The 25,773-nt window shown below is 45.7% G+C and overlaps 1 pseudogene; it reads right to left on the reverse strand.

The window, feature by feature from the left end:
• Positions 1-3,391: 3,391 nt before the first annotated feature.
• On the reverse strand, positions 3,392-9,341 carry LOC132663335 (large ribosomal subunit protein uL30 pseudogene; annotated as a pseudogene).
• Between the last annotated feature and the right edge of the window lie 16,432 nt (positions 9,342-25,773).

Genomic DNA, 25,773 nt, shown 5'->3' on the forward strand with positions numbered 1-25,773 from the left:
ATCATGCTAACTCTGGTGCTTGGTAATTCTGAAGGGGTTAAATTTTACATTAGGCATAAAGGACTGCGTGAGGGAAGCAAAATTCAGTTTCTAAAAGGTAGAAGCAACCCGAAGTAGAATCTGAGATCTGTGGTGATCAAGGACAACTCTGAAGAGCCAGTAAAAGGAAGAATAATGTAGGTAAGAGACGCTCATAAGATTTGGAGTCAGGTGATGGTAAATTCAAATACCTGCTTTTCCACATATTAATGACATGTGTCCTTAGGTCACTTATTTTCTCTCTCAAAGCAGTAATTTTCTTATAAGCAAATGGAAATATTACCTACCTTGTAAGATTGTCATTAGGATTCATTTGGATAATGAATGCAAATGTTGGCAGAGACTAAGAAAATACCCTCTGATATTTCCTATTTCATTGAGTGGATTCAACATGTGTAAGGTGTTGAATTTTGTTAAATGGCTCATCCATCTATAAACACGTCATATGATTTTTCTCTTTCGTTCTATTAATATGATGGATAATACTAATAGATTTCTTAATATTGAGCCACACTTGTGTTCTGGAAATAAAACCCACTTGGTGGTAATATATGTCTTTTTAATATTCCGGTGTTAATTTTTTACATTGATATCACAAGTAACATTGATTTGTACTTTTATTTTGGGGGGCAAACTTTGCTAGATTCTGGAACAAACATGGTGCTCATCTTATAAAATGAATTTGGAAGAGTACCTTATGTTTTCATACTTTGCAATAATTTAAGGAGCATTGACATTATCTCATTTGCAGGATTTGGCAGAATTCAAACATGAAAGTACCCATCTTAGTGATTTTGTATGAGGAGCTTTGTAACGACTTTCACTAAGTTTTCCTAAGACAATTGGTTTGTTTGCAACTTTCTGAATTTTGGTAAGTTGTAGTTTTCCTTAAAAAGTATCGATTTCATCTGAATTTCAGGTATATTCTGTATAAATTACAAAGTAGTCCCTTGAGATTTTTTCTTTTAATAGTTATCCCCACCTTATTTCTTTTTTTTAAATGTTAATTTTTGAGAGAGAGAGAGAAAGAGAGAGAGAGAGGGGAGGGCCAGAGAGAGGGGGAGACAGAGAAACCAAAGCAGGCTCTGCACTGACAGCAGACAACCTCATGCGGGCCTCAAACTCACAAACCATGAGATCATGACCTGAACCGACAGAGCACCCAAGTGCCCCCCCCTTGTTATTTCTAATTTTACGTATGTATGCTTTCTTCCACCAATTTCTTGGTTAGGCATGCAAATAGCTTACTTTGCTGATATGTTTTTTAAGTACCAACTTTTGGACTTAATTGGTTTAAGTTTTCCATTTCATTATTCCCCTACTCTTGTATCTTTTTATAAATGACTTTTTAAAATTTATTTTTGAGAAAGCACAAGCAGGAAAGGGGCAGAGAGGGGGTGGGGGGTGGGTCTGAAGCAGGTTCTGCACTGACAGCAATGAGACTGATGTGGAGTTTGAACTCAGGAACCACGAGATCATGACCTGAGCTGAAGTCCGACGCTCAGCCAACTGAGCCACCCAGATGCCCCGTCCCATGACACCTCTAGATATGATTGTTATCTTTTCTTTTTACTCCGTCATGTTTTATGTTGTGTTTATAAGTGTACTATCTTTTATACAAATAGTCTTTCATAATTTGGTCTATGTTATTTATTTCTACATTTTAAAATTTATTTATTTATTTATTTATTTATTTTGGTAGATTTGATTTATTTTTTTTAATATGAAATTTATTGTCAAATTGGTTTCCCTACAACACCCAGCGCTCATCCCAACAGGTGCCCTCCTCAATGCCCATCGCCCATCCACCCCTCCCTCCCACCCCCCATCAACCCTCAGTTTATTCTCAGTTTTTAAGAGTCTCTTATGGTTTGGCTCCCTCCCTCTCTAACTTTTTTTTTTCCTGCCCCTCCCCCATGGTCTTCTGTTCAGCTTCTCAGGATCCACATAAGAGTGAAAACATATGGTATCTGTCTTTCTCTGTATGACTTATTTCACTTAGCATAACTCTCCAGTTCCATCCACGTTGCTACAAAAGGCCAGATTTCATTCTTTCTCATTGCCAAGTAGTATTCCATTGTGCATATAATCCACAATTTCTTTATCCATTCATCAGTTGATGACAGCTAATGAATTGATCAAAAATGATTTAAACAATGTAACAGAACAAGAATTTAGAATAATAGTCATAAAATTAGTCGCTGGGCTTGAAAACAGCATAGAGGACAGCAGAGAATCTATTGCTACAGAGATAAAGTGACTAAGAAATTGTCATGAGGAGCTAAAAAGTTTGAAGAGACAGAGGAGAGAATAGGTGAATTAGAAGACAAAAATATGGAAAAAGCAGAAGCTGAGAAAAAGAGAGAGAGAAAAATCCAGGAGTATGAGGGGAGAATTAGAGAACTAAGTGATGCAATCAAATGAAAGAATACCTGTATCATAAGAATTCCAGAAGAAGAAGAGAGAGAGAAAGGGGCTGAAGGTGTACTTGAATAAATTTTTTTAAAGGATGAAATACTTAAGAAAGTTTGCTCAAATCGCTTCCTTTATGTCAATACTTTCATATATATGGCAATTGACAACTGGTTTGCTACTACGGATAATATTGAAATTTGCTAGTAATCTCTTCTTCACCACCTCTATCCCAGGAATTGATTTGAAACAATATCCTTTTATTCCTAGGTAAGAACTATAAAGCAATCATAAGCTTAATTTACTTTTTATTTGCTTTCCCCCTTTTTAAAAGTCAATGCCGTGTTTCTACAATTTCAAGCATAAGGTTGTCATGGCTTATACCTTCTCTCTTATAAGCATCATTTATACTTTGTTCTACAGGTAGCTATATATTTAATGCTCACCACCAGGCCTTATGTCAATGTCTCTCCAGTCAATTTCACTCTTTGGTAGTTTACTCAGGAAAGGCTCCTGGGAACAATATTTCCTGAGTTCTTGCTTATTGATAGCAGTTTGTCTGCCGTCTTTATACTTGAAAGTAAGTTCAGCTGGATTAATAATATATGGTTCATATTTTCTTTCCCTGAGTATCTTAAATATGTCATTCCATTGTCTCCTGATATAAGATGCTGCTGTCAAGAAATCTGATAGCCATCCAATTTTCTTTTCTTTTTAAGTGACTTAGTCCTTTTGCCTGGGAGCTCAACGTACTTTTCAGCATGTGTTGGTAGGAGTCATTCTGGGTAATTTTTCTTGAGTATCTGGTGTTCTTCTCTACCATGTGCTTTCAGATCCTGTTTTTTAGGAAAGGTGCTTTGTACTGGATTTTTTTTTTCAGTTTGAAAGTATGTGTTTATTAACTGACCAGATTACAAAAATAATAATCATGGCAGATACCTTAGTTCATCCTTCTAATAAGCCTATTGATCTGGTCTCTTCCCTGTTGCCAGCATCTCCAAATGGGGGTGGTCTTTTTCTTCCTTCCCCCTCATGGAGAAGATAATCTGAGGGGCCATAAGAAGTTGTTTGCCTCTGTGAAGCGTTTTGCCACGGATCTCGTGAATCAGATCCTCCACTCAGATGATGCCGTCTTTGCCGAGAGATCTAGCAATCTATGTGCTATCTGCCACGGCAATTCGCTTCTTGTTGGTTTTGCCATAACCACACTCGTAGATCAAGTCATCTACCAACTTCAGGTTTGGGTACCCCTAGGCTATATGGGGTTCCACAGTCCTTAACATGTTAACCAAAGCCTTGTTGGGTTTAACAAGGGTGCCGCTGAAGTTCTGGCAAAGACAAAGGAACTGCAACACCTTTCCAAACTTGGGCTTGCACCATTGATACCTCTGATCCTGATGACGAATGCCAATTTGGGTTCTGCAGGTGCAGAGAAGTTGCTGGCCTTTCTTGCCATCCTACCCGTCCCACCCTGCTCAGTTCTGCACAGCTGCCTATATTCCTGTGGGGATGCTGAGCATTTTTGTAGATAAGCTTCCTCCTTGCCTTTGGAGGCATCTTCCAGGCAAACTTCTTTCTCAGATGCTTCATCTTCAACACGGCAAAAATTCCTTTGCTTTCTCTTTAAAGATTTTTTTTAATGTTTATTCATTTTTGAGAGAGAGGGAGAGACAGAGCACAAGCGGGAGAGGGGCCTCGGGAGAGGGAGACACAGAATCCAAAGCAGGGTCCAGGCTCCAAACCATCAGCACAGAGCCCAACGCGGGGCTCAAATCCACGAACCACGAGATCAAGACCTGAGCCAAAGTCGGACGCTTAACCGACTGAGCCACCCAGGTGCCTCTGCTTTGCTTTTTCTTAAGGATTTTCTGGCACAGAAGCAACCTTCTTTTTTGTGTTCTCTGCATCCTCCAAAGTTCTGGCCGGAAGAGCTGTGTTTTGTTTCTTTCTTTGTTTGTTTGTTTAATGATTTCTCTTCCATTTCTTTGCTTTCTTCTTTTGTGAACTCTTCTGTATTATACACATGTATTTTGGCTCTTTACCTGTTTTCAATTTCTATCACGTTTTCTCAAATCTTTTTTTTAATCTCTTCCCTCATTTGTTTTGATGTTTAAAATTTTACTCCTTTTAACCTTTATTTTTTTAGGCTATTTCCGGTTGTATTTATCCACTCCTGTGCTCTTTCCAGTTTAATATTGATTTCTGAAATGAGGTTTTTAAAACAAATTTTTCTTTCTAATTCTTCCAGAGTCCTATAACTTTACCACTAAGTGTTTCTGTTATAGACTTAGGTTTTCTTTCATTTCCCCATTATTACCTTCATTTCTTTTAGCACATTTTGAAATTTTAGCCCACCGTTTTCATCTGCCTGGAGTGTTTCTATGGTGCACTCCCATTGCCAATAGACTGTCAATGGAGATACAATTGTCCTCTCGACTCTCCTTTTTCTTCACTGATAAATTTGTATGGGACTCAAATTTGATCCTTTCCTGTTGCCTATTCTTATGTGAAATTAGTTTTCCTTAACTTCCAGGAGAAGTAAGTGGGTCAGGACAGATTTGCTAGCTTTGTGGTTCTATAGCACTCTTTTTTCTTTTTTTAAGTTTATTTATTTATTTCAAAAGCAAAAGAGTATGAGCGGGGGAGGGGAAGAGGGAGAGGGAGAGAGAGAGAATCCCAAGCAGGCTCTGCCCTGTCAGCGCAGAGCCTAACAGGGGGCTTGCACTCATGAATGGTGAGGTCATGACCTGAGCCGAAACCAAGAGTCGCCCCTAGCACTCTTTGTGTGTGTGTGTGTGTGTGTGTGTGTGTGTGTGTGTGTGTGTCCCAGTATGACCTATACTTTCTGAGAGCTCCTCACATCTCCCCCACTTCTGTCTGGTCTTCTTTGGCTTTTGCCCTGGCATCTCTATCTAGCTCAGCTTGGATCCTGTTTCTAGCAATTTCTAGTCCATGCGGGATTTGGGGCTCATAGAGCTCAGACTATTCCGGCCCTTTCAGACCCTCGGGGGGACTCCTGCAGTTTGCAGCACACGGGAACGAACACACAACCAGCAGTTAAAGTCCTTCTGCCTGCCTTCTACCGACTCTCCGGTAGAGATGCGGCCCCTTTCCTGCTTGTAGTGCCATCGGCGAATCTGTCGCATCTCCTTGTCTCTTCCTTTGCAGGTTCTGATACCACGCAGATCCCAAAGTGATGATGTGTGGTTCACTTCTGCTCCTAATTTGAGGTTTGGAGGCTACCTTGATAGCTCATTAAAAGAAATAGATGTCTGTGGGTTTGGTTTTGATATCCTGGCACTGTTGTTAATGGAGGGTTGAGGGAGCTGCAAAACCCGTATCATCAATGCCATCTTCCCAGAGTTTGCCATATTGCCTTCTGGAGTGATCCCCAAAATAACCCGCTTACAGTGACATCCAGCGTGCGCAACTGCCACATCCCCATGCACAATCCCCGAGTCTACGTGAAAGGTCTTTGCCTCATTTGTTATTCTGTCACATGACCTCCATAAACTTCTAGCAACATGCCCCGCTAATGTTATTTGAGGTTGTTTTATTTTTATTTTTCGAAGCTTATTTTTATGTATTTTCAAAGAGAGAGAGAGCGAGTGGTGGAGGGGACAGAGAGGGAGACAGAACCCCAAGCAGGCTCCGTGCTGTCAGCGCAGGGCCCGATGCGGGGCTTGAGTTCACCAACCGCGAGATCACGACCGGAGCCGAAATCAAGAGCCGGAGGTTTAACCGACTGAGCCATCCAGGTGCCCCTGTTTGAGGTTATTTTAGACAAATGTGTCTTCCTCAAACACCAATTCATTATTCCAAATAAACTAGGATGAGGATCTGTGTAAAGACAAAGATATAAGGAAGACTTCTTCTTGGGGGAGTGTTAATTAGAGGGAGAATTCTCACCTCCGCACAGTGTAGTCATTGGGCATGAGGCTGGGAAGTCAAACTGAAGCCAGGGGCCCGGAGGGACACAAAAGGGTGTCAGACCCCAGGGAATCGAGTGAGTCGTACAAACAGCCGTCCGTTCTGTTGCTGCTCAGAGAAGCAAAGCTTGGTGAGGGCTTGGCATCCTTCACGGCGGAGGGAGAATTTGATAGAGTCAGAGAAAGCAAATATATTTGCCTAAACGAGGCATCACTGCCTCATATGCGTATTATGGGGGTGGATGGAAGTGGGTTCCCCGCAATTAGAGGGATCCTCCAAGCCCAGGTCTCCCACAGCGCCTCCTGCCAAGAGGTGGAGTTATTTCTGATTTGGAGCTCCTGAAGCAAAAAGAGCGTTTCCAACCTCTTCTCGGTTTACCACCTGAAATATATATTCTGTTAAAAAAAAAATTATAGGGGTGCCTGGGTGGCTCAGTCTGTTAGGTTCCGACTCTGGCTCAGGTCGTGGTCTCGTGGTTTGTGAGTTCGAGTCCCTGCATCGGGCTCTCTGCTCTCAGCACGGAGCCTGCTTTGGCATCCTCTGTCCCCCTCTCTCCTGCACCCCTCTCTCACTCTCTCTCTCTCTCTCTCTCTCTCTCTCAAGAATAAGTAAGCATTTAGGAAAAATAATATCATAGTGCATCAGAGACACCATTTTTGTGAGCTGTAGGCAGAAGAAATGGGTATTTCTTTAGTTCCTCTGCTCGTGGGTGCTGGGCACAACATCATACCGCCGAAGTCCATCCAGATCAGCTCTCAAAGGCTAGGGCTCTACTGATCTTGTCATACGTCCCTATAACCCATCTTCAACCCCAACCTCTACAGGTCAAGTCTCTGTGGTTCACACACACTTGCCCTTATACTTACTGCACTCCCAGCTCCCAAAGGACTGATGGGAAATACAGATTACTGGTTACGGGGCGACAGATGGGGCGGGTGCACCTCGTACCGCACAGCAAAACCCCCTAACAGGTCCCTTTCACCACCTCCCTCCCCAGCACTGGTTGTCCTCTTGTACCGCCAGTGTCCCACCCAGCCCCTCCTCTCCACTACCCTTTCCGATTGCCTCCCCCCAACCCTCCCCTGCACCACTCTCTCCAGGCGTCACCATTCCTTTCCTTTCGGGGACACATTTAGCGCCCCCCTCAGCCTGGCTTCTCCCCTTCCCCACCCCGCCTAACGTCTCTAATCAGCAGACGAAAGGCTCTCCTCAGGAATCAGGTCTCTGGACAAAAGAAAAAGAGGACAAGGAGGTTGTGACCAGCACTCTCCTCAGATGGTGCCAATGCGGTGAGGCCACGGTTTCTTTTCCTGGGATTCGGAGCCACTTTCCTGGTTGCCAGACCCACTGACTTGTACAGAGAACAGATAGATGTGTCACTGTTGAAGATCAGAAGAAAAGTGTGTGTGTGTGTGTGTGTGTGTGTGTGTGTGTGTTTGTGTGTGTGTGAGAGAGAGAGAGACAGACAGACAGACAGACAGAGACAGAACACGAGAGCACACCCGTGCTGGGGGACGGGGCGGTGAGGGGTGGATAAGTCTACACAGGCGTTTCTGGCCACCATAACAAAGCATCTTATGCAGTGATGGGAGCCAAGACCGAAGCGTGAGGCAGAATGGCCCGGGTCAAGGAGGAGGAAGGAGCACTTATTAAGACACATCCAACTATGTCGGTGATTAATCCCTCCCAACAATTCATTATCATCCCCTTAGTGCCAATGACTAAAATGAGGGTCAGAGAAATGAGACAATCCGCCCAAGGTTATGCAACTAATAAGATCTCTTTGTCTCGTAAATTCGCGCTCTGTCCACTTTTCGGCACTGCTTCCGCTGTCTTCCCCTACCCTCCACAGGAGGCAGCTTTGCATTTCAATGAGGGACCCGGTCCAGGGTGAAGGCACCGCAAACATTGACACTCGGGCCCTGCAATCCTCTCCCCACCCAGCCTGCGGTCCACCGTGCTCCTTTTCTCAGCCTTGCTAGTGCCAACGCTGGCCACCCCGGCTCAGCCCGACCGGTTGGAAGAGGCAAGCAGGGGGCCAGAGGCTGGCCCGGGCCTCTGCGGGGTAATTCTCTTCTGTCCCAATGCTGGGGCCCGGCCCTCACGACTCCCCCCGCCGCCAGCCTTGCCGCCAAGGATAGCAGCACAGCTGGAAAAATAGATAGGTCTTTCTAACCCTCTCATGCGTGTGCCGTGGGGCCAGGTAGCTCTATAAATATGGTAATGGCTTCTCAAGCATGCCCAGACTGGAAATGAGACCGAGAGGCTGGGGAAGGGCTGTTCCGACCGATAACCGCGGCAGCTGCCTTGCTGGAGGAGACGGTGCCTCTGAGCTTCAGGGTCAGATGAACGCCGACTCCCCCCCCAACCACCTTGAGTAGATCCCCTCTCCTCCTGTCCCCTCCCACCCCATTAATCGCCTGCGCCCACCTGTCCCCTGATTACACCGATGACACACACGGAGGAAAGCAGGCAAACAGAAGCTCATGTTTTGTCTATTACCAGAAGGCTCAGACTTGTGATAAAAAAAATAAATAAATAAATACACCGGCAACAACACAGCTACATAGATGCGTACAATGGGGAACCAGCCTGACACTTCCTGCCGCGGCCCCACTGAGAAAAAGGACGGCTCCCAGAGCCACACGCCTGCTCAGCCTGAACAGCTGTGCCCTCCAAGAGGCTCTGTCTGTCAGCAGCCGCTCCCGGGCTCCTCCTTCGGTGCAAAGCAGACAGTGACCCCCACCAGCTCCCCCAGCGCCCCGTGGAATATAGTAACTATAGCAAATGGGGCCTGGGATTCTAGCGTGACTTCAGACCAAGCCCTTCGCGTCGTTCTAGACCTTTCCGTCAGATGAGAAGGATCATTCCTTCTTTCCGGGTTGCCAGATGAGTTTCAAGGCTTAGGAGATGCTTCTGTTTCCCTCCACCGGCACCCAGCTCTTTTTTTTTTTTTTTTTTTTTTTGCTAATCTGACCATCCCCTCTGCCAGATGGCAGCCAGGCCTCCCTGGCTTGCATTGCTTGGACAAGGGGTTAGTGCTACAGAAGAAGAGAGAAGGCTTTTGGGTGTCAAAAGTCTAGGACCAGAAGGTAACCAAGGATGGGGGCTTGCACGCTGGGTTTCTTAGGCTTTTGGGGGGACATGTGATGCTGATGGACACCAGAGAATAGGATTTCACCTGCATAAACCATATTGCACATCATTTTACCGCATAAAATCAACTCTTATACAAAGACGAAAACGAATGGGGTTTTAAGTTTTTATTTAACTCGCTGATGAATGAAGACATCAGGAAGGTGTCACAAACCAGTTCAAAGTGCAAATCCAAAGAGCAGAAACGTATATGGGCAATTAAGGACGCTGAAATGAATGTGTTAATACATGCAAAGCTTGCTTGTACCTGGGGTGGTTGGGAAAGGTCCGAGAGGGATCTTTTGTACATCTTCAGGACAACTTTCACCGCTATGGGAGAGAGTTATTTCCATCAGTCTGTTTCACTCAATTTTCAGAGTTGTAAGATAGTTCAAAGGCAAGGAAAGCTGAACACTACTTATAGACTCAGGTAACCACAGGGGGCATTAGAGATTGTCTTGTATCCTACAGGAGACTAATACACATTTTTCACCATTTCAGAGTTGTTGCGTATATATAATTTATTTTTTTCCTGAACATTAAATGGAAACAAACACAGAAGAAACCAATTAGATAGAAATACACTCAAGGACACCTGGATGGCTCAGTCGGTTGAGCGTCCAACTTTGGCTCAGGTCGTGATCTCGCGGCTTGTGGGTTCGAGCCCCACATCAGGCTCTGTGCTGACAGCTTGGAGCCTGCTTCGGATTCTGTCTTCCTCTCTCTGCCCCTCTCCCACTCGCACTCTGTCTCCCTGTCTCTCTCAAAATAAATAAACACAATAAAAAATTTAAAAAAAAGAAGCACGCTGATTAAAACAGTTTAAAATTTTGTGATATAGTAATATATGTGTTTCTTTGTTGACACATTAATTAACAAGATAATGTAATGACTACTATAATTTGAAAGGAGTCATATATATCAATCATTTCAGGATATCTCCCATGACTGTAATGTGATATGAAAATATCAATTATTTCTGCATTTTACAAAGCCGCAGATACTAAAACGAATGTGATATGTTGCTTATATTTATAAGGGAAGGGAAGGACACATTTCAGTCAGAAGTTAGCAAAAATAAAGATGCTTTCCCCCCCACCCACCCCCCCCAACTTCACGGACCTTTATAATTCTGTTAGGGTTTCATAATAAGAATCTCTGAGTTAGATTTGAAAAAAAAAAAGAATTCCCCCTCATTCCTACTGTTGAGATCAAAAATGATAACTCAAACGGAAGAGGAAAGATAAAAAGAAGAAAACTAAGCACGTTAGACATTATTGACATATGTGAGGAAGATGCCCTTGGCTCTGTCTCCCCCAGGGCGACCAAGAAATTAAGAGAAATCCAACATAGGTCTAGGGAATCTGAAGTTTACAAGACCCCAGGGTCTGGGCAGACAGGATGCAGAGAATCTTCCAAAGTGTGACCCAAATGTCAAGGCGGTTCCTGCCGGGTGGGTGCACAGAGCCCATCTGAAGACGTGGTCAACGCGGGGAGGTCTGTGGTGACAACGACGGAAAGAATTCAGCAATCTCCTGGTAAGTTCATGCTGCGGCCAGAAGAGGAGTGAGGACGGATCTTGACGGAGTCCACACCCAGCATGTCTATACCCTGTGCCCATCCCCCCGCCCCCCAGGATGTAGAAGTCCTGTATCTTGCACATGAGTGGGCTAAATGTTGCCTTTTTTTATTCCACCTGAGAAAGTCTCCCAAGTGTAACTTTCTCCCCATCCCAGGGCACTTCACTGATTCAAAGTCCTTACCCTGGGAATCATGGTCCTTCCTCTGATGGCCCCACCTGATGTTCGAGTCGGATTTCTCACCGTCTCCGCCAACATGCCCCCATCACTGCCAATCACTGCTTCTCAAGCACTCTGCCCTCTGACCCCACTGTGGCTTGACCTGGGCCTTGTGCTCTGCCTGGAAGGTCTCCCCAGCTTCTTAGCAATCCTGAAAGCTCTTCTTTGCTTTGGCTCAGAATGTGCTCTATTCCCCAAGTCCCCTTCCGACCTACTAAATCCTATTTATCCTTTCTGACCACGACCTCCAGCATAATTAACTCTTCTGTGATGCCTTCCAGAACCTCTTCTCCCAAGGTTCTTGTGATATGGTGACTTACAACATATATATATATATATATATATATATATATATATATATATATATGAGCTCTTTGGCTCAGACCAAATATTATATATATAAATTCCAAAGAGCCCCTTGGAATTTCCTAAGGGATGAGAGCCATAAAGGTGTCTTTTGTTATGTTAATGGAGTGACCCCTGGAAGGCACCTAAGGATTGGGGGCTGGTTAGCCCTGGAGCCTACCCAGTGATCTAGGGTTAGAATTTTCCATCCCACTCCCCAGCCTCCCCACCCTCCAGAAAAACCACAAGAAGGGAGGCAGAGGGGAGAAAGGATTCGCGTACAGGTTTCAGAGGGAGTGTGGTCCTACTGATACCTTGATTTCAGATTCTAGCCTCCAAAATGATGAGAGAAAAAAGAAAACATGTCTGTTGTTTCTAACCACCCAGATGGTGGTACTTTGTTATGGCAGCCTTAGAAAACTAACACAGAGCCTTCTTGGAACAAGTGACATTTGAATAAATTTTGTATTTCCACCCAGAAACGTGGAATTTATTTCCCCAACAGATGTGGGCCAGAAGGAATTTTCCTTTATTTTGTCTCGTATTTACAAGTCTGCGTATTTCACATAGGCATTCTGATGTCCAGCTTACCTTTGTTAAAAAAACAGAATTCAACCAAGCAAATGTGAAGATCTAATTGGCATTATTAAGCAATTCACAAATCTGGCAACGTCCCTTCCAGAAAGCAGAGATGCTCTGAGAAGGGGAACCAAACGGAAGGTTTTTGGAGACAGGAGACAGGCGGGTGGGTCAAGGAAGTTATTAGCAAAAGAATAAAAAAAAAAAACGGTGGGGGTGTGAGTATTTCTGGCCAGGGCATCTTTGTTTGGAGAGATAGGGAAAGGCAGAATTTTCATCACCCAGATGACCCCACTAAGTCCTATCTGGACATTTCAGATTGGCTGTTGAAAGGTCACATTCCTGGGATAGGTTTCCCATTATAATTAGTCTCGGTTTGCTGTCGTGGGGTGGGGGTGGGGGGGCACGTAACTTCATTTCGGGGCTTCTCGTTTCTTCCAGAACACCTCGAAAGGTGAAATAGCCACGTGCCAGAGGGGCTAGCGTTCGGTAGAGATTGCCTCTTCCTAAGAAGCCTGGGTTCTCAGATAGCCCTGTTGCCTAGCGCTGACATCCGTGCTCCTCGTCTCTCATTACACTTCCTGCCTGGTGTCGATGGCATAATAAATGCATGAATGGGCTCTAAGATATTAGCCAGAAAAGAGTTCAGACAAGAAGTCTCTGCAAATCTCTCCCGGAGCCCCAGCGAATGGCACTGATTGTCACCTGTCCTCCAGAGCCCTGACCACTTGGCTGTGTCAGTAGCAGTAGGGGGATGAAACCTATCCCTCTATCTTTAATTAAATCACCACTCTGCAGACATTCCCTTGGTCTGAACTTATTACCATACCTGGATCTTCTACCCTTGCCGCTGAATTCCAATGTGATGGATCTCAAGTCCCCTACGTGTTCTACAATTTGCTCTTTAAGTGAAAACGTTTACATTTTGATTGCCTAATGTGTTTCTATCATTTTCCATCCAGCAGGACGTCAGGGCTCTGTATAGCACTCAGTAAAGTAAACCAGTCTAGACTGCAAGGCCTTCGTCAAGACAAAGCTCAGGTCGTACCCGATGCATCCACAAGCCTTCCGGCAACAGACAAGAGTGTGAATATCCCCACACACCACGGGAAGCGGGTCAGAAAGACCTGGATCTGAATTTCAGTTTTGCGACATATTAGCCGCTTACGCAAATTACTTGACCTCTCTAAATCTTATGTGTAGTATGGACATAAAAACCTTCTGTCACAAAGGATTCTAATGATGATTAAATGAGATCAGCATATATGAAGTATTTAGCACATGGCTGGCAGGTCATAAATACCTTTTCAAGTTGCCTGTTGTTTTTACTGTAATTGTTAACGGTTTCATCGCTGTTCTTACAGTTGCCGTTATTATTATAGAAGTAATGCTCCATTGTAACGCTCCAAATAGGGTCCAAATCTTCAATTGCATAAAGCGTGGGATCACGTTATTGCAAAATTTTAGGGAAAAAATTAGAATAAGGCTACGATGCAGAAGGGGAAAATTGCCTATCATGTTATATCTGAATCCATGCCATCATGATGAGTTTTTTATACAGTTTCTCTGCAGTGCATTTGCTCTGTGGAAAAACTAAGCCTGTCTGACACCAGTTGGCAGATCAAATATCACAGAAGAGCCCTCCCTGGCCAGAGGGCATTTGGAGAAGCCCAGAGCTGTGTGCATGAAGCTATGAGCAATGAGTTTAGCCAAAGATCATAAAGAAGGGCCACACTAGAGGGAGTATACAAGACAATGTGACAGACAGACTTCATTTGGGATGTCACCTTAGGCTGACGGAGATATAAAGGGATGGGACCTCTGAATAATAATAATCAGATTGACAGATACCCTCCCCTGGGAATCTGGGCAGTCTATGTTCTCATTAAGTTGGAAAGCATTGTTTTTCTCTCTTCTATGGTTGAAACTTTCCAGAGGACTGCAATCTATCTGTGCAAAAGATGTGGCCATATTAATCCCATGAAGAGTCTTAAATATGAACAGACCAAAGCAGATACAAGGTAGAGTCCTCTGTCTTGCATTGTTATAAACCTCATAATCTGCCTAAACAACAGCTTGTTTCCTGCCATTCCTCTGATCAATCAGCATCAAGGGTTCCCTGTTACTGAAAGCGAAAGGTCTAAAGTCCTTGGATGTCTGCATGCTGTCCAGACAGGGGGAAGACGAGAGTGTAAGAAAAAGAAACAGGGGCGCCTGGGTGGCTCAGCTGGTTAAACATCTGACTCGGCCTCAGCTCAGGTCATGATCTCATGGGTTTAGTGAGTTCAAGCCCCATGTCGGGCTCCGTGCTGACAGAGCGGAGCCTGCGTGGGATTCTCTGTCTCCCTCTCTCTCTACCCCTCCCCTACTTGTGCTGTCTCCGTCTCTCTCAAAATAAATAACTAAACATAAAAAGGAAAAAGAAAAAGAAACAGTAGCCAACAGAGCCTAAATGTTGCGCGTCCTATGTTGGGAAAAAACACCCCCACCTGACGAGTAACCACAGTCAACTCCCTGGGCATTATCCTTGACTCATGTTGACTCACCTCTTTTCTTCTCCTTACACACCCATTCCATCAAATAACCAGTCAATCAATCACTAAGCTCTTAATGTAATTCCCCAATAGCCCTTGAACTCATCCACTTTTTCCCTACCCTGCCACCACTGTCCAGATCTGAATCAGAGCCTGAGCATAATCTGATGCCCAGGATCATCTCATCTCTCCCCCTAAATCCATCCATTCACCTCAACGTGGGAAAAAATGACTTGCGTGCACAGAGGGAAAGCGGTGGGGAGGAAGGTAGCGACCATGAGGAAGGAGAGTTGGCTGGAGAAGAAGCAACTAATCATAACAGAACGCTTTTCACTGAGTGATTATTATGTGCCAGCTATTGTGCCAAATGCCGTCAGCCCGTTACCTCATCCAGTTCTCCCCAAGTCCCATGAGGAAGAAAGTGGAGGCTTGGGGTGGGGGCGGAGGGTGCACAATAAGTTAAAGATGGCTCTACATTTTTTGTGGTTCCTCCAATTGGAGCTATGAGCATGAGGCTATGAGCAATGGGTCGAGCCATTGCTCTCCTTGGATCTAGGCTGTCTTAATAACTTGCTGAACCACAAGAAGTCAGCAGAAATGGTGTCTGGGACTCGTGAGGCTGGGTCCAAGATAAACTGTCCACCTGAGTCTTAAATTCTTGATCCACTAAATTATGATCAAAATAGAATAGTTATTACAAACCATGAAGTTTTAAGATCGATCTTTATGCCATAAGAGATAACCTGAACAAATTAACCCACTGGGTCAAAGTCATATAGTGGATGTTAGAATGGAGACTCACGTTTAAGTGAGTGTTCACCACCAGGCCATCCTGTTTCCCTAAGTGGAGAATGTTGGTTGATAGACCCGGAAAATCAAATGCTTCCAGAGAGGAAGGCATCAGTGCCCAGACTACAGAAGGGAGAAGGGGAAGAAAATCAACACTTATCCAGGCATTGTACTAGAAATATTTCATCAGAGACAAAAACTTTTAATTAAAAGAAGAGAGAGAGAGAGAGAAACTGTCAGAGACCGAACAGGGAGTCCACACCATCTGATAGCTTCAATTCTCACTTACAGCTTACTTATACCGATTGATATCCTTCTCTTGTCTGCTGAGGGGAAACACTGGCTTCCATAAATCACCTTCCTGAGTCACAGGCGACCGCCATGTTAACCCCTGCTTCAACAGAAACTTTGCCAACAGTGACACGAGCCACGTGTCATTGACCACCGCCCGTCTGGCAGAATCTACGCAAAGTGCTTGCGTCTGTAATCTCACTTAAGCCCCACAAAACCCTAAAAAGTTAAAAGGTAGGGGACTACTAGCACTTCTAACTTAAAGATGCACAGAGTCTTAGCAATGTTAGCCTGACTTGCCAGAGGTAAGGCGGCAAAAATGTGCCAGAGTCTAGAATTTCTCTAACATCTGAACCTCAAATTCTTACATCACAGATTTTGGCCATCCTCGTTGGCACACGATAATGATCCATACTTTTCACTCTCCCCCCCCCCTCTTTTTTTTTTTGTTTGGAGATGCACAATGATCCTAACAATAATGTCCACGAACAGTATTGCCTCCGCTTTATAAAGACTGAAAAGAGATGAATGCAGAACCATTCAGCCCATCAAATGGTGACAATAACAGTCATCATGCCTACTATAATATAGAAGTATTATAGTAGTACTATAGTATAACAATAACTTATAAAAATAAGGGGCGACTGGGTGGCTCGGTCGGTTAAGCGACTGACTCTTGATTTCAGCTCGGGTCATGATCTCACGGTTCGTGAGTTCCACCCCCGAGTCAGGCTCTGTGCCGACAGTGTAGAGCCTGCTTAGGATTCTTTCCCCACCCCACCCCCATAATAAGTAAGTAAACTTAAAAAAAACAATCATGCCTACTTGGACCTAGGCAATGTTTCACTACTTGAAATATATTAATTAGTTTACACAAAGTAATATAATAATAATAATAATAATAAGTCTTATTTGACGGGATTGACACATAATATCGGCATCACTAAAATCACACAACTATTAAAGCGAAGCTCCGAAATAAAACCCACTTCTCCTGCCTCTTAACCTAGAATGTTTTCCACCGCACCGACCACGTCTCATTACATATCTGTCCTTTCCTTAAAGAAATGGAATAATGGGGGTGGGTTCTTCTTGGGATGAGGGATGGTGGGTTTGATACTGAAGCACCCGCACGTTGGGCAGTTTAATTAAGAAAAGTGCGTATTTGGGCAAAATTTATTGAAACCCTCACCTTCAGGGATAGCGCTTGTCTGACCCGGATCACGACAGCAAGCGCTTCCTTAAATTTTGCCCTCCTTTCCCCCTCCCCGGAGGCTTACTCCCTTCACCCTAGTCCTGGCTTTGGAGCACATTAGGATTGGTCTCCGGACAGTTGTGAAAGATGTCCTGTGGGGCTGTGATGAGAGCGTTAAATATCTCAATTTATCATTTATTAACACCAAAGCACACACACAACACGACAGGGGACCCGAGGAAGGCGCCTTTCCTTTGGCCACTCAGCACTCATTAATGGCGCGTCTCTACTCTCCCCACCACCGCTGACACGGACAGAAGCCTGGTCCTTCGTCCTGCGGAGAGAGGTGAGGAAGTCCTCTGCAGGATTGCACACTGGAGTAGGGGCGTGTATGCCTGAGCGTGGGGAGGAGAAGAGCCTACACCGCATTAAGTTCTTGGATTGCTGACATCGGAAATCAATCCTCGCTCAAGAAGAAAATGAAAAAATAATAAAATGAAATCAAAATTACTGGAAGGCTATGGAGTCGGGCCTTGGTCTTGAAAAGGAGCAGGGACGGCTCCGGGGGTCTCGGAAAAAGAAACAAAGGGACAGTTCAATTCCCAGCGACGCCATAGACAGAACTCAGCCCCGACCATTTGTTTCTCCATCTCCTGCCAGTCTGCATAAGCTTCAGATTTCCAGGGAGTGTGTCTGAATGGCTTAGCAGGTCAGGGGGCCACCCTCTGGCTGGAGGAGGCCCGCAGGATGGGGCAGGGCCCCTTTCAAAAAAGGAGATCAGATGCCCTCGTCCCCGGGATGATTAGAGACAGGCAAACGTGACAGCTGTTCACTAAAAAGACCGAGACAGAACAGAACAAAAACAGAAAAGCAACTATATTAGTTTCCTGAGGCTGCTGACATAAACTATGACAAACCAGGTGGCTTCAAACAACAGAAGGTTATCCTATCATAATTCTGGAGGCTAGAAGTCTGAAATCAAAGTGTCGGCAGGGCCATGCTCCCTCCAAAGGCTCTAGGAAAAAAATCGTTCCTCCACTCTTCTTAGTTCCCAGGGGTTGGCAGCAATGGTTGGTGTCCCTTCCCTTGTAACTACATCATACCAAGAAATCTCTGCCTCCGTGGTCGCACGGCCTTCTTCCCGGTGAACGTGTCTCCTCTCTCCTTGGGAGGACACTGGCCAACTGGGTTAAGGACCCACTCTCACCCAGGATGGCCTCATCTTACATTGATTACATCTGCAAAGACCCCATTTCTAAATAAGTTCACATTCCCAAGCGCTGGGAGTGAAGACTTCAATGTATCTTTCACAGGGATACATTCAACCCATGACATCAACCAAGTCGAGAGAGATACGGCTGGTGGAACTTCAGAAGCCTCGAAGGAGGCAAGATCTCAGCAAATAGTTATGTGACCAGAGGCAGGGGTCGTGGGATAAAGACAGGGAGATGAGGTAGACCTTGGTTGCGTCATACAGATGGATGCCTGGAAACCCAGCACAGGGAGGAGGTAACTTAGTGGCTAGAAACCCACATGAGTGACGCTATAGGCTGATCTAGGAGTGGTTGAAAGACACACCTCCTTCCGTTTCCACATTAACCTTAAAAGTCTCACAGATTGTCCTTCTTCTAATCTAATCTCCCTGGCCATCTCTTCAGCCTCTTCCTCTTGGTGGTTCCCCTCATCACATCTCTTTGAAATGTACTTGGGGGGAAAACGAGGGACATCACCAAGAAAGAAGAGCGAAGAAAAAAGAAACCCCCCACCCCCGACACACACGTCCAATCAGCTTTTTCTTTTGTTCACCCAGAGGGGAGTCTGAGATCAAGTCCGGATTCAGTCTTCAGTGCCTGAAGGCTGCAGAGTGGACGAAAGTCAAATAGATGCGGAGATCTTGAAAATGTCACAGACTGCCATCAAACCCGAGAAGTACAATCAGGACTTAGCATTTAGAGCATTCTCCATTTCGTAGGGGAGGAAACTGGGGCTTGGGGAGATTCAAAAGGGAGAGACTCGAGCTACTCTGAGCCCAGTGCTTTGCTGAGCTTGGAGCTCTGGTCATCTGTTTCCTGAGACCTTTTCAAGGTCTAGATGCAGGTGTCTCAGCGCTCAGTGCTCCGGCCACACTGGACTTCTCTTGGTTCCTAGAGCACACCTCTCTCTCTCTCTCTCTCTCTCTCTCTCTCCCCTCCTACCCCCATCACCCTTGGTCTAGCTGTCCCTCATCCTTTGGATCTCAAGTTGGAGGTGACATCCTCCAAGAATCGCTCCTGAATCCACCAGATGGGAAGAGGCTCCCGTGTCGAGGCGGTCCAGGCTCCTCGGATTGCCCCTCTTCCACCTCCTCCTGTAAACACTCAGTACCAGTATGGCTGGCACTCTGCCCGGATAGGATACAGGGATGTGGTGGCAGGATGGCCTCAGTGAGGGAAAGGAGCCGTCTGTTCTCTGCCTCTGATATTTCCGTGCTCAGCCTGTGAGGGCAGAAGACAGAGAGCACCAGCCCCAGCAGGACGCTGAGCATCCCAGGACAACACCTGCTGACGACTGATAGAAGCTTCTGAGAGCTTCTGTACCTTCCCTTTGGTGACTTCCTCTGAATCTTTGCTCGGCTGCTGCTGCTGTGTCACTGGCTCCCAGACACGGAGCTGAGTGATTTCGTGAAGTAAAAGGAACTCAGCCGCAAGGATCTTGGGGATCATTTCACCCTGCCCTAGCCTGGATACACGCTGGGAAACTGAGGCCCACAGAGTGGAAAGTGCTTAGAATCTTTCTAAATTGTTGGCAGAGGTAGGACCACAATGGGAATTTCCTGACCCCCAGTCTGGTTTTCTTTCCAACAGTGCAGTCATTTCTTAGATTGCTCGCAGAGGGAACTGAGCACAGTTGGTCCAACTGTCTCATTTTATAGATAGGAAACTGGGGTCTGGAGAGGAAAAGCCTGGCCCCGAGTCACAAAATATCACCTTGCCTTGATTATTTGTGTTCCTGTACTCCCCTCCTGAGCTTGCGAATGCCACGAAAATTAAGTCCTCCCTGGATTCATCTCCATACCTAGGAAATGACTGGCACAGAGCAAGTGCTCAATAAATACTAGTTAAATGGAGGATGGCTCTAAGAAGAGATGAATAAACATATAGATGAATGAATGAATGAACGAGCGAACTGGAAAAACAAATTCATCCTGCTTAACCTTTTGGTCCCTATTGGGAAGAAACGCCTAGGAAAGTAGCCCTTGAACCTGTCATCACTCAGGAATGTCAGAGTTCAAATCAGTTTCAAATGCTATGCTAAGCATGCAATCCGATGAAGAGAGAGTAGGAAATCTACACCAATGTGGGAAGTTTCTGCCAGGGTGGAACCACTAGACAGATAACATGTTTACGTTTCTCTGCAGGTTGCAAAGTTCTCCTCAGACCCATTATCTCATGAATCCTCAAGACAGCCCAGGGTGCTGGGTATCTCACTCCCACTTCCCAGATGGGAAGACCGAGGGTCATCGATCAAATAGAACTAGTCCACGGCCCCTGGGATCCTGCTGCTATGTCTGGTTTGCAGTCCAGTCTCCTCGTTTCCCCACCCCCCTCTGCCTGGTGGTGTTGCAAACTGTGCTGGGGGCCAGGGCAGGTCTGGAGGGTACCTCGAGCCCCGTTAAACCGAAACCAGTTTGTGCTGTTTCCAGAAAGGAATCTGAAAACAGCTGGTGCCATCATGCTGGGACCCTGTGGGCTCGGAAAGGATTAAATTGCAGCTGCACAGACTGAGCTCATTTCTCACCCTGTCTCATTAGGAGCGGCCACCAAGTGCCTGTAGCGGGGAGCTAGCACGTCATCCACTCACACCTTCTGCTCACAGGTGACAGGCCCCACCGGCTGCCCCATGCTACGTCTGATGTCAATTTCTTGGAGACAAATGGTGGGGCTTTTGCTAAGAAACTGAGATGCGCTGTTTGTTCCACCAATATTTATTGAGCACCTCGCTGTGGGTACCCCTAAGTGCCAGGTGCTTTGGGGAAGGAGAAGAATGAGCAGTCCTATTATCCGTTAGCCACAACCCTGAAAATACACATTATCTTGTTCATTATCATCACTTTGGAAATAGGGTCTTTGTGGGTGTAATCAAGTTAAAAGGAGGTCATAGTGGATTAGGGTGAGACCCAAACCAATCACTGGTATCCCTGTATGAAGAGGAAAATTTGGACAACTCCGCAGAGAAGAGAAGGCCCTCTGAAACCAGAGACACACAGAGAGGGTATCGTGTGGAGACAGAGGCAGAGATCAAAGTGATGTATCTGTAAGCAGAAGAACACTATTGATTGTCAGTTACCACGAGAAGCTAGGAAGAAGCAAGGAAGGATTCTTCCCCCCAACATATGAAGGGCACATGACCACGCTGTCACCTTGAGTTTGGACTTTCAGTCTCTGGAACTCTGAGAGAATCCACTTCTGTTGTTTTGAGCTACCTGATTGGCGGGCTTTTGTTATGGCAGCTCTTGGAAACGTATGTAATGATTTTAGTTGTCTTTTCTGGAATGCTTTCCACAAATAGCACTGTATGAGAATTTCACGTGGATTGTCTCCTTTAGTCCCCATATTAAATCTGGAAGATGGTTCTCCTGACCCCCCTTTTGTGGAGGAAGAAACAACACACCCAGAGAAGGGAGTCCGCGTGTCCCAGGCTCACAGATGACTGGGTTTTCTTCACCAAGCAGTCAGCACAGTGTTTGCTTTCAGCAAAGTCTTCCACCTGGCATTCGGAGCGATCCTCTGCCCAGCCTTAGCCCATCTATCCAAAGAGAACTCCCACCTCAGCTCCTCAGGTGGTAACAGAGAGCACAGGTTGGGGGCACAAAAGGTTTTGGAATCCCAGCAATGTGCCCTTGAGCAAGTTGCTGAAACTCTCTCGACCTCCACTTCCTCATCTACAGAATGGTGAAAATGGAATCTACCTTCCAGTGTCACGGTTAGGATCAATGAGATGACACAAAGTTTATGGCATACAACGCAATATATAGCAGTTATGGTTATTTAGATTATCATTCAACCTAAAACGAATTTGCTCTTACTTCTATACTTTTATTGCCTTTGGGACGCCCCAGTTTTCTCTTTCACACCCACTCTTTGATCTTCTGAGATGCCTTTGCTCATCATTTCTGTATAAGACAACCCGACATAGGATCCAAGGCCAAGTTCAAAAGCCTACTTTCCCATGGTGCCTCCCTAAACCCCTCAGCTGGAACGGCTTCTCCCACCTCCAACAAAGAGGGCCATTTACAAATATATCCCTTAAATGGCACCTGCACTTCTGTCTTGTGTCTCTTCCTCAGTTTGGATGACATTGGGGATTTGTCTTTATTTTTTAAGTAAAATTTCCTCAAACCACTCAATTTCCTAGCCGAGGTAAATCCTGTAATCTCAGACCCTTGGGGGAATTTCTTTAACACAGTCCTTACAACCATCCATGAATGCTGTCTCTGTCTCTTTCTCCCTGTTGACTTAGATCTTTCATTGGCTTTCTCAAAACTTTGTTCCAGATCCTCTCTCTTCCAACCCATGAGGGGTGTCATGCTGCTATCTTTCTCAGTCTTTGTACCTCCTCTCCTCAAAGGCTTCCTGCTGCCTCTGAGCCCCCAGCCCTCACTTCCAGAAGACTCATCAAACATTTCCTCAAATAACTTTATAGTTGGATGCTAAGAGGAAGTCTATCAGTCCCTAAGAGTTATTTCCAAATTGATCGCGATAGACTGAGCACCATTCCTAGTGTTTTACTTGGATTAACGAGTTCAGTCTTTCCCACAACCATGCACTATGATGATCCTTCCCTACGGTTGAGGAAACTAAATAGCTTGCTCGCCTTGCGCAGCAAATGGGAGTCAGATTTAATTTTTAATGCAATTAATTAATTAATTAATTTGGAAAGAGAAAGCGTGAGCAAGGGAGGGACAGAGAGAGAGGGAGAGAGAGAGAATCCCAAGTAGGCTCCACCCTGTTGGCATGGAGCCTGACGTGGGGCTCAAATTCAGGAACTGTGAGATCATGACCTGAGTTGAAACCAAGAGTCGGATGCTTAACCGACTGAGCCACCCAGGTGCCCCAGCAAATGGGAGTACGAGTTAATCACAGGGCCATACTTTGTATAGACTAAAGGGTATAGACTTCTCAAGAGTATAGACTTCTTTCTGTTGCTCGTTCTTTGTGTCCATCTCTGATCTTTCCTCAAACTTCGAGAGAGGTGGCCTTCTTGGTGACCCTCTCCCATTGCCTAGAAATGTGTCTAACTCTGGTCATCTGTGAACTGGAATGGCTGGGCCCGCCACACCTAAGGCCCTCGGGCGCTCCGCAAATGGCAAGCGTTAGCTGCTGATGCTCTTTAGCGCAGGCCCAGCCTCAGGGAACATAGCTCGGAAGGGATAAGCTATCTGGAAGGGAAAGCGTACTTCAAGATGCCACCGAGAGCCATCTGAAAAGCAGACGGAGACATGTTTCTAGTGGTGGTTGCACACCTCTGTAAATTTACTAAGAATCATCACATTGTACACTTAACACGGATCAGTTTTATGGCATGTAAATTATATCTCCGCAGAGCTCTTAAAAACAATAGGATAAGGACGCCTGGGTGGCTCAGTCGGTTAAGCGTCCGACTCCAGCTCAGGTCACGAGTTCGCAGCCCATGAGTTCAAGCTCCGCGTCGGGCTCTGTGCTGACAGCTCAGGGTCTGGAGCCTGTTTCGGGTTCTGTGTCTCCCTCTCTCTCTGCCCTTCCCCCGCTCACTCTCTGTCTCCCTCCCTCTCAAAAATAAATAAACATTGAAAACAATTTAAAAAAAGAAAAAAACGATAGGATGAAGGAAGAAGGGGGGTTGGAGTTGCTATGAGCTTGGCTATCGTATCCACAGGGCCTTTGGGCAGAGCCTGAGGCCTGTGGGGTTGGCCAGGGTCCGAGGTCCCCTGCGGTGGGGGTGGGGAGAGGACATTTCCTTCAAAATACACACAAACGCGGCGTGCACAATCAGCATCAACTGCTTCACGAAATCCCTCTGAAAGGCAACATTCTATCAGTTACATCAACTGTAGTCTCATCTTAACGTAAGTTTTAAGGAACTATAGTTAATGAGGGGCGTGACGGTATTTCACAATGTTTCCCAAAGTAAGAGTATCCAGAGTCCGAAACCTGAAAATCCTTCGAATGACCCTCGTTAGGAACACGCGCCCTGGAACACTGGGAATTCCGTGGGCTTAGCGCAGAGGTCAGCAAATGTGTTCTGCACGTGCCCAGGCTGTCCATATTCCAGCCTTTGTGGGCCATCTGGTTTGTGCTGCAACCGTACGACTCTGCCATCGTAGCCCGAAAGCAGCTACAGATAATACGTCCACAAAAGGGTGTGGCTGTGTTCCAATAAAATTACTTGCAAAAATAAGCTACTGGCCCGATTTGGCCCTGCAGGCTACGTTTGCTGACCCCCGGCTTAGTGGTAGGACACTAACTTCAAACCAGCAGGGCTTCGGAGGGAGCAGGAAGAGGCTACCTCTCTCTCTCTTGCTCCCCCACACCGGTACAACAATCTTAATCCCTCCTTTTTGTTCTCCCACCCTCCTCTCCCATTCCCCAAGCTTCCTCTGTTGCCTTATCTTGAGAATAAGCATTGAGGGCTGCTCCAGCCACAGAGTCTGTAAAACTTTCGGGCACTGGAAGTCACTGCCATTTAGTTCACTCCCTGAGTTTCCTCAAGTCCAAAATTCTTTTTTTTTTTTTAATGTTTAAATATTTATTTATTTTTGAGAGAGAGACAGACAGACAGAGTGTGAGCAGGGGAGGGGTGGAGAGAGCCAGAGACACAGAATTGGAAGCAGGCTCTGTCAGCACAGAACCCAACGTGGGGCTTGAACTTACGCACCATGAGATCATGACCTGAGCCGAAGTCGGGCGCTCAACCAGCTGAGACACCCAGGCACCCCATTCAAGCCCAAAATTCTAAGGAAAGAACTAAATTGGCCCATTTCACCTTGGGTCCAAGCATGGATCATAGGTCAATGTAGAGCCTAAAGGTCTATCATTCTCCCTTCAGGGGTCCACATTGCTTATTCTGGGCCTCAGTTCTTTGGGTTGGGAGAAGGAACAAGGGACAAGGTCAAGTCCAAGACGTGGGTGTTTAAGAGCTCATCACTAAGTCTCTCTGGGGTGCTTTTCCCCATGCGCCCAGAGACCCAAGGTCAAGCAGAGAAAATGTGGGCTCTAGTAAGAGGAAGGGGGTGCTATTTTCCAGTCATTCTTTCCCTCAGCGACCTTGGAAAGTCACATAAACTCCTTACGCTTTAATTTTTTCACCTACAAAATGGGGATAATGATTATTTTCTTAAATGAGTATGCTAGAGAGAAAATAAAATTAATATTGACAGGAGGAAATACAGGAGACACCCACCATGGGGCTGTTTCTTTTCCTGTTACAAGGATGATGCTATTTGTCCTATCTATTTGGGTACTGGCATTATTCATTTGAAGCAATTCAGTTAAGCATTTATTGGGTGGCAACCATGTACGTGACGACCCCCATACGCGAAACGTCTCTCAGAAGGGATCAGCACTGGACACGTGTCTGAGTTCTGTTACTGGCATTACTGTCATCATCCTCCTGCGTCTGGTGGGTGGGCTCCAGAGAGCTGGGCCAACACTGCACAAAACAATCTGACTTAGGAATTCTTGGCAGGCAGGCAGGCAGAGCCAGAGCC

The sequence above is a fragment of the Panthera onca genome, chromosome D4 (assembly GCF_046562875.1).
Source record: "Panthera onca isolate mPanOnc1 chromosome D4, mPanOnc1 haplotype 2, whole genome shotgun sequence".
Taxonomy (NCBI): Eukaryota; Metazoa; Chordata; class Mammalia; order Carnivora; family Felidae; genus Panthera; species Panthera onca.